Source organism: Struthio camelus, chromosome 2 (assembly GCF_040807025.1).
Source record: "Struthio camelus isolate bStrCam1 chromosome 2, bStrCam1.hap1, whole genome shotgun sequence".
NCBI classification, from domain to species: Eukaryota; Metazoa; Chordata; class Aves; order Struthioniformes; family Struthionidae; genus Struthio; species Struthio camelus.
The window spans coordinates 5,086,947-5,095,260 of NC_090943.1; positions in this window are offsets into that span (position 1 = coordinate 5,086,947).

The following is an 8,314-nucleotide window of genomic DNA, read 5'->3' on the forward strand; positions in this document are numbered from 1 at the left end:
TATATTTCTCTGTTCCCTGTATCTCTCTTAGACAGGTGCCACACACTGTCCCTGCCTCTGCTAACAATCTCATTATAAAAATGTTTCCAGTGGTTACAATTTCTGGAGCAATTTTATAAGTATTCAGGTAGGTAGACATCAATAGTCTATACAAAATATCTCGTTTTCAGTGAAAAAATATTTTTTGGCAAGCTTACTGCTCTCCAAAAACAAGCAAAAAAAAAAAAAAAACAGCATTAAAAAATGTTCCAGTGAGCTCAAGTGGAAACATGTTACTTCATTTTTCTTTTTGTAATTTTAATATTTCATCACTTAAATATGTGGGTATAAAGAAAGAAAAGTGGTGTACTAATAGAAATGTAGTACATGAGCAAATTCTGAGCAGTTACTTGTGAAGCAAAAGAGCAGAAAAATTAGAGGAATTTCACTTCCTTTTGTCTCACTGTGTCATTATATGACTCACCAAATGTTCCCCTGCATCACGTATCAGAAGTCGAGGTACCAATGTTCTGTTAGTGTTTTTGCTGGGTACAGAAGTAACCACTTCCTGCTAAAAGCATCTGAATTGTTTTCAGATAGCTGTTAAATGCAAGTGTCAAAAGAAAATTAGTGGGAAAGGAAAAAAGGAGACATAGAAAAAAAAAAGAACCCAGCATTTCAAATGTGATCTGTGAATTAATCAAATTAAATTATATTCTCCACTGTGTCTTTGGGAGGAACGAAAATTACTGGTGTTCCAATAGTTGCTACTTTATTAAAAGCTGCTCTCTGTTTTTTCCCCAAGCTTTTAAAGCAGAGAGATTAAAATCCAACTAGTAGTTAAAAGCTACTTTCCTTTTGTTACTGAGCTTCTGAAAAGGCACTCAGTAAAATAGATGCATTAAAAGCTAAGGGATGAGGACAGAGAGTGCTTGCACCCGGGTGCTTCAGTTCATTACGTCCCATGTCCATGCAAATGCCAGAAGCATTGCTGCCTGAGGCTCCCCTCCAGCACAGCAGATAAGCATCTGCTTAGCTTAAGCACTGAAATAAACTTGGAGGATCTTTGGATAGTTCACACAGAAGAATCAGGATATGAAGAAATATAGGGTGTATTTATGCTCCTTGTAAAGCCCACAGTTGGACTCGAGACCAACAGACCTTCATCACCAAGGCTTACAAAAGTAAACCCACTGAAACACTTGTCAGGCTGATACTAGAGCCAATTTTATGTCAATAAAGATAAAGAGAAAAACATACTTTCAAATAATATAAGTATTGCCCCAGGAAGAGACTTAAATACATTTGCAGCATGAAGCATGTGAGTAGATGGGATTGGCTTCCTCTGCTGGCATTGACTTTTACCCGAGGATCCCAGAACTCTTCAGAAATATTAATTACAGAGATTGTAAAATCAGTAGAAAATGTTTATTTTTCAATAAAGCATTGACTTTTCCAAAATATTCCATCTAGTCCTGGTGATGAAATGAATAGTAAGTTAATGTTTTCAGTACCTTTATTGTTGCAAACTTTTGTACATGAGACGCAAAAAAGTCTTTTTTTCAGTGAGAATTGGAATGGCATTTTTAAAATTCCCTTCATAAAATATGACAGCTCTGTAATCTGTGATGATTATGTGTGGAAAATGGTTATATTAACACTCATTTAGCCATAAAATTCACTTTTCACTCATTTCTTACCTCTCACCTTTTGACAAAAATACCTAAAATACCTTTTTTTTGGGGGGGGGAAAATGAACTATAAAATTAAACAACCATTTTACTAGGATCAGAATTCACCTATGTTTCAGGAATAGACCTGCTATTAAAACTGGCTCACACAGAAGAGATTATAAAACTACAGAATGTTTATATAAAATATGCATAATATATTAATGTGTATTATGTATAATACATATTATAATCATATATGATATATTAAAATATATTACAATTCCATAAATGCACTAGCGAAACAAAATAAAGACAGAAGCCTGCCGAGGTTTTGCCACAAATCTAGAGAAAAGGGCGCCGTGTGATTGTTGGAGCTTAGTTAACGCATCCACTGTTGTCGCAACCTAGTGGCTGAACCACCATGGGGACAACCTTAAACTAGCTTCCTACCACGGCAAAAGCTGAACTGCTGTGGCACTGAGCTCAGCTCAGCCATTAGCTCAAGTTTTCCCTTGGCATCTCAGTTGGATTTTAGAGCTTGTATTGAGCTCTGTACAGCCGCAGCAATAGTGCTGCCCATACCCGAGGTGCTCCTGGCTTGAGGGGCCTCAAGGGCATCTTGACACTGCGATACATAGGCAAGTCCAGCTCAAACACACACGGCTACTGTATAGAAGTGGACTTGCATAGGAGAGCTCACCAGGTGCCTTTACCATCATTTCAGAGATTCAGGGCAAGCAGAAAGACTGGGAAAAAAAGTAATGTCCTGGCTGTAGGATGGATAGTGAAGTCCCCTGGTGCCGTGCTGAATGCTGTAAGTCTCCCTGGAAAGGCGGTGAAATAATTCATCTATTCAATGGAACATCTTAATTGTTTTGCGACAAGGGAAACCAACAAAAGTACAATACGGTTTCAGCAGTATGACATCTGTGAAGGTCTCCGGCTGCCATCTAGTGGAGCCCTAATGTGTCTTTAGACTGAAATAAATACACAAACAGTACATACTGGAATAATAAGAAAATTCCTCTGCAGAGAGAGAACCAATCTGTTGATAAAATAACCTTCTTACTTGAGAAAAAAATCATGCAACGATAAAGTAGGCAAAAAGATGCCGATACACCAGCGAAACTGTGGACAGAACCCCAACAAAACTATGGCCAGAACCCCATCCGAATCACAGAAAGCAAGGATAAAAGGACGCGGTACTTGTGAAATAATTTGAATCCTACCTCCCACCTCTATGGAAAAATCACACAAGGATTTTCATTTCCAATTAAATAAAAATTAGGTTGTTTCCAGAGTGAACATATAGTACTTTAATTTTCCCCCACCCCAATTAATGTATATTATGTAATGTACATTATGTATTATCATTTTCTAGCTTGTACACTTTGCGATGTAGGTGTGTTTATTTTGCTAGAGAGGGTGGAAGGTGTTTACACTGAAAGATCACTTTATAACTTTCTGGCCAGAAATATAAGTTTTTTTCATTCTTACAGACTGAGGAACAGTAATCTATTTCGTCCTCTAGCCTCACAGAAAGATAAGCCCTCCCAAGCTTGACAAATTTTTGATTAAACTCTTCTCAAAAACTTTAAGCAATGGAGCTCCTGTCACCCCCTCCTCCCTGCTGCTTACTTCAGACCCATGTAAGCTTTTCCTAGCAAGCTTTCCTCTTTTCAAAGGAAAAGGACATCATTTCTGCAACGGATATGGGTAACTTTATTCCCATCTTCTCTGCAGACCTTATATCTGAGTTTTCTAGCACGTATCTATGGTTTAATCGATATTCATGTACCGAGCTCGTATTTCTCAGTTTTGTCCAAGTAGCAATCGTTATGTGGAATCTCTTCTGAGTCTGGCCCTAGGAGTTTAGTCTGTCTGTACGGAGACTGAAAGTTTGGAAGAGAGTAAATCAGAATTAGATTCTGATGTCTGCATGATGCGGTGCCTTGCTTTTCCAGCTGGCCCATTGAAATCCTTAGTCACTCTGGGTCAGGGGTTCAGAAATATCTCCAAAGGAACTGCAGAGGGGGGAACCTGAAAAAAATACTCTGCATGATGAATTTCTAAAAGTAAACTCCATATTTTTCCTAAGCATCCTACTTTATCCAAGTGACTTCTCAGGTCTGCCAGGCAGAACTCTCTGACAAAATAAAGTTCTACCAAAAATGCCAGTTCACTGAGTCCAGTTTGTTTCATTCAAAATAATGAAAGTTGAACCAACATTCAGCTACCGTAAAATAGATTTTCATTTTATTTTTTGGATGTCTAAAAAGGTTCTTCTTAAAGGAGAGACTTTGAGACAGATCTTATCAATGAGTCTGTACTGAGCTATGCAATCCCTTTGCCCACTCATTTGGTAGCTTGTAGGTTCATAAAAGTAATTCCTATTCTTTGGTGAAATTAAAATTCTTCTGACACTAACTACTCCTGTTATTAGTGAAAGGAATATGAATTTCAATTTCAGGAGCTGAAAGGTATGACTTTTACATGCAGTGTAAGATTTGAAAAATTATAACCATAATTCATTTCACACCAAAACCAAACTAAATCAATGGAAATGAAAGTTATTACCAAAAAGGTGTTTCTATAATGTTCTGTGTGGCTGTGTGGTACTTGTGCAGACGTAGCTCATTGGATCAAGGAACTGATCAGGCTGGAAACCAATCTGAGCAGTTAAGAAAAAGATTGTGCTTGGGCAGTGCAGGGGAGGTGCTACCTCACCCTCTGGTCGTTCCCTAACTTTAGTGTGGCTACAGCAGCCAGAGGTAAATCCCATTGCTGATGTAATTATGTAGTTCTAGCTGTTCGCCCCAATCATGAGGAATCCAGCCTCAAGGGCTAGTCTGTTGTTATTGGAGAAAAGGAAGAGGACCACTCCAGGGTGCTTTTTCACACATCTCTAAAACAGCTCTTGCAGAATCAAAGGTGATATCTGGCTAAGAGGATATTTTCTGCCTGCGGAATAGGTAGCTACTAGGAAATGAATAATTTTGCTAACATCTTAAAGGTGTAAAAAACAATAAGAGATCAGTTGAACTACAGTAAAATTTGGGAAAAGGAAACGGAGACATGTAGCCCTTCAATGTGGAAGTGGAAGGACCAGAAGAGATCGCCATCCGCGCTAAACCTGGAGCAAGGAACCTGATCATCATCCAGACTGTCCTGCACATGTTGGATCACAGCTCAGATAAAGCAGTGTGTTGAGTTAAGTCAGTGTAATAGAGGAAATAAAGACGCATAGCTTTATCCCAGACGTTTGTGTGTGTGCTACTCTGTTACAGAGTTACTGCCTGTGTTCCTATGGCTTTCAGAAAGGCATTCTTTGTCCAGTTTGATATAAGCATATACAAAACGCCAGGAGAATCTTATCAGTACATAAAATTAAAAACAATCCTTTCATTTTCTTTTCTCATATCATAAAACATAAATATAGATTGAAATTGACAGCATATGAACCAAAATATAATAGAAATAAACATTTCAGGTCATTTAATGCAATAGTGTGAAATATGAACATGACGTATTTTATTTGTTATTAAGTAATGTTCATATTACGTAAGCGTAAGAAGCAATGCAATATTTACATAAAGTGATTTTTTTAAGCTCTTGATTTATAAGATGTTCACAGTATGTTATAAAATCATTTTTACCAAACAAAAAACATCATTCTCTTCAGATGTGATTTGGAGAAGGTGAGGTCTGATTAAAAGCGTTAATCTGATCTGGAATAATTGCAAGCCATTCACCTCAAGGACACCATGTTAGTAATGTAAGTTAGAGAATACGAGAGCACAGTTCAACCTGGACAGAGACTGTGAGGATGTAGCTGCGTCTCTTGTAATCAAAGCTGATGTAGCTTACACGTCTGATCTCATTCAGTTTCAATTTTCAGAACTGTCTGATCATCAGGAAACAGTACCATTATAATTAAAATATGCTGCAAGCTCCTCGGATCAGCTTGGATGGCCCTTTCTTGTGCCTCATCTGTTGTAGACAGACACAGCAATCTTCCCTTTCCTAAAAACAGCACAGGCGACACAGAAGATCTGGCGTCTTAGTTCATGGATGGGTTTCAGGCTTTGAACATTGGTTTTGGTACACATTTTACTAGCAGAGTTTTTATTAGAAAAATAAACCTAAAGCTCTCTAAACACTTTGGGCCACCTCTGTGTTGTCATATTTACTTTTCTCTACAGTGTCCTACTGTAAGGCCAAAGCTTTGACTCCTATCCTTGTGACTGTGGGACATGTCTTGGTGGAGGTGTCAAGTGTTTGCTGTACTACAGTTTGAATCATAATTCAAATGAACTAAAACACTAAAAAATCACACTTTGTTCTCTCAAAGCCAAAATTATTTCATGATGTAAATGCTGTAATAGTAACACTACCATAATGCTAGATAGAGCCAGAAGAACCACAAGTGTTGTCTACTTTTCACAATGTGATGCACCATTTCATGTTTTAATTTTTTCTTTTTTTTGGCCTCTCTCTAGCTGTTTATATGTGTACAGGATCATATATATGTTGTTAGCAGGAGAGACTTTGCTATTGTTATTGATTTATATTGGAGTTATTAACAGTTCTGCAGTGTCAGGAAGCAATGTAAAAACCCTAAGCTAGACGGAAAAACAACATAAAAGGGTATGATTGCCTAACAGAGAAAAGATAAAATGAGAAAAGTTAAAAAAGTCAATACGATATACAAGAGAATAACAAAAAATACTGCCTGAAAGTGTAATGTACAAGAAACTATTTTGATACTCCACAGTGGGAGATTTCCGTTCAAAAAAAATAACTGGAAGATGGGGTCTTCAGTGAGGCCATGCTGTCAAAAACCTTTTTTAATTTTTAGGAAGCTGGCAGACGTCTTTAAGGTAAGAGGAGAAGTGTTAATCAATATCATAGAGCTGGTTGTGATACAACATACAAGCCAAGTCCAAGTGATTTCAGTTAGACTTAATCTGGCAGAAAACCCTCACCACCTTTTTTTCCCTGCAGGCTGCAGTTAGATCAGCTCAGCCTTTGCACCTGCAAGCTCTGTTTTCCTTCTATCTTTAATCATGGCACTGTAAGCCATGCAGCACTTTGCACACCCTGGACCTGATTCTCTATCTGCAGGTCATTTTTCCATTGTGCTGGCCCTACTCCAAGAGAAAGCAAATCATACTTGGTGTAATTTCTTCCTCAAAGGTCAAGGAGTTTCTGTTCTTCATATTTTTCATACCAATTCTATCAAACCTTGCATGTGAGAGGCAAGAACTTGCAGGAACGTAATCTTATGAAATAAGTCCACAGATGTTCTGAAGCTGGTGCACGCCTAGATAAACATTATCTAAATTCCACGTGATTCATTTTCTAAAAAAAAAGAAAATTGCTCAATTTTTAAATTCTGTGTAACATTTCACTGTCAAGATTGAATTTGCTAAAAATGTTGTGTAAGCCTAAAATCTATGCCATGACTACCTCATCACTGATAGTAATAGTCTACTTAAAGAACAATGGATTGGGAGTACAACTGCTTTCATTAAATAAGTACAGATGAAGGGAAACTCTCTCCTCTCCTACTGGGAAATTACCTCACAGGTCTAGACATAACTCACTACCTGAAATCAAAGGGAAATGACATTATTACTGCAAATGTAATGGGAGCAGAGGCAAGAATATATCTGCTTCCCTTTAGTAAATGAATCTTCTTTCCACTGGAAGCAAAATGTGTCAAATTAAGGCCAGAAATCACAGTTTTATCTACCAATGTTTCTGAAGATAGTGTGCATAATTCAGAAATATCATTTTCTAATGTCTTTGTAGAATGATTTTTTTTGCAAAAGCACATATCGGTGTTTAACTTAAGCCGTTTTATCATTTTGATTCATCAATACTCTAAATTTTGGATTTTACGTTTCAGAGATTTTTTTCCAGAAAGCAACACAAATCTGAAAAGACAATCACAAGGAACACTGTACCAATGTTAGTGAATGGTCCATAGAGCCTTGATTCTGAAAATGCGTAATACTACATGATGGAGAGGAAGTTATGAGAAACATAGCAAGATGCAATTATAGGAAAATCTTTCAGGGACCCATAAGGTCTGCCTATAACATACAAATGGTAGGAGTCATCTCATCTAATTTTAGCCATTTATGTGTCCAGTTTAAGCCCAAGAGAGTATTAACTATTTATTTTAGGATGGAATGAAGTGCTCTCTTAAGTTTTCTCTCTCTGTTCCTGGTAGAGAAGGCTGAGTTGACTAGAACGGGACAAATGTCTAATTTTTGGTAGCCATATCTAGGAGACTAGGTACTATCCTTGTGCCCAAGATTTTCCCTGCAATAATTTGAAATTGAATCCAGAGATGGATCTCAGGGCCTTAATAAAAAGCACATTGTGGAGAAGGTTTGGCCAAGGGAAAAGTTAGGGCTTTTTATAGAAAGAAATAGAACTGGCCCATACATATATTAGATTGGAAATAGAATGATAATATCTGTCCCAAATGATACTTATTTCACACGTCATTCTTCTGCAGATACTGTAATGCAGTCAAATATTGACTCTATAAACTATGATCTGAAGCCAATGGAAATTGTTTGATAAGGCTGCTGGATTGCTTGACTCTGAGGGTTTTGGGGCCAGGCCTTTACTGCAGGCATCAATAAAAG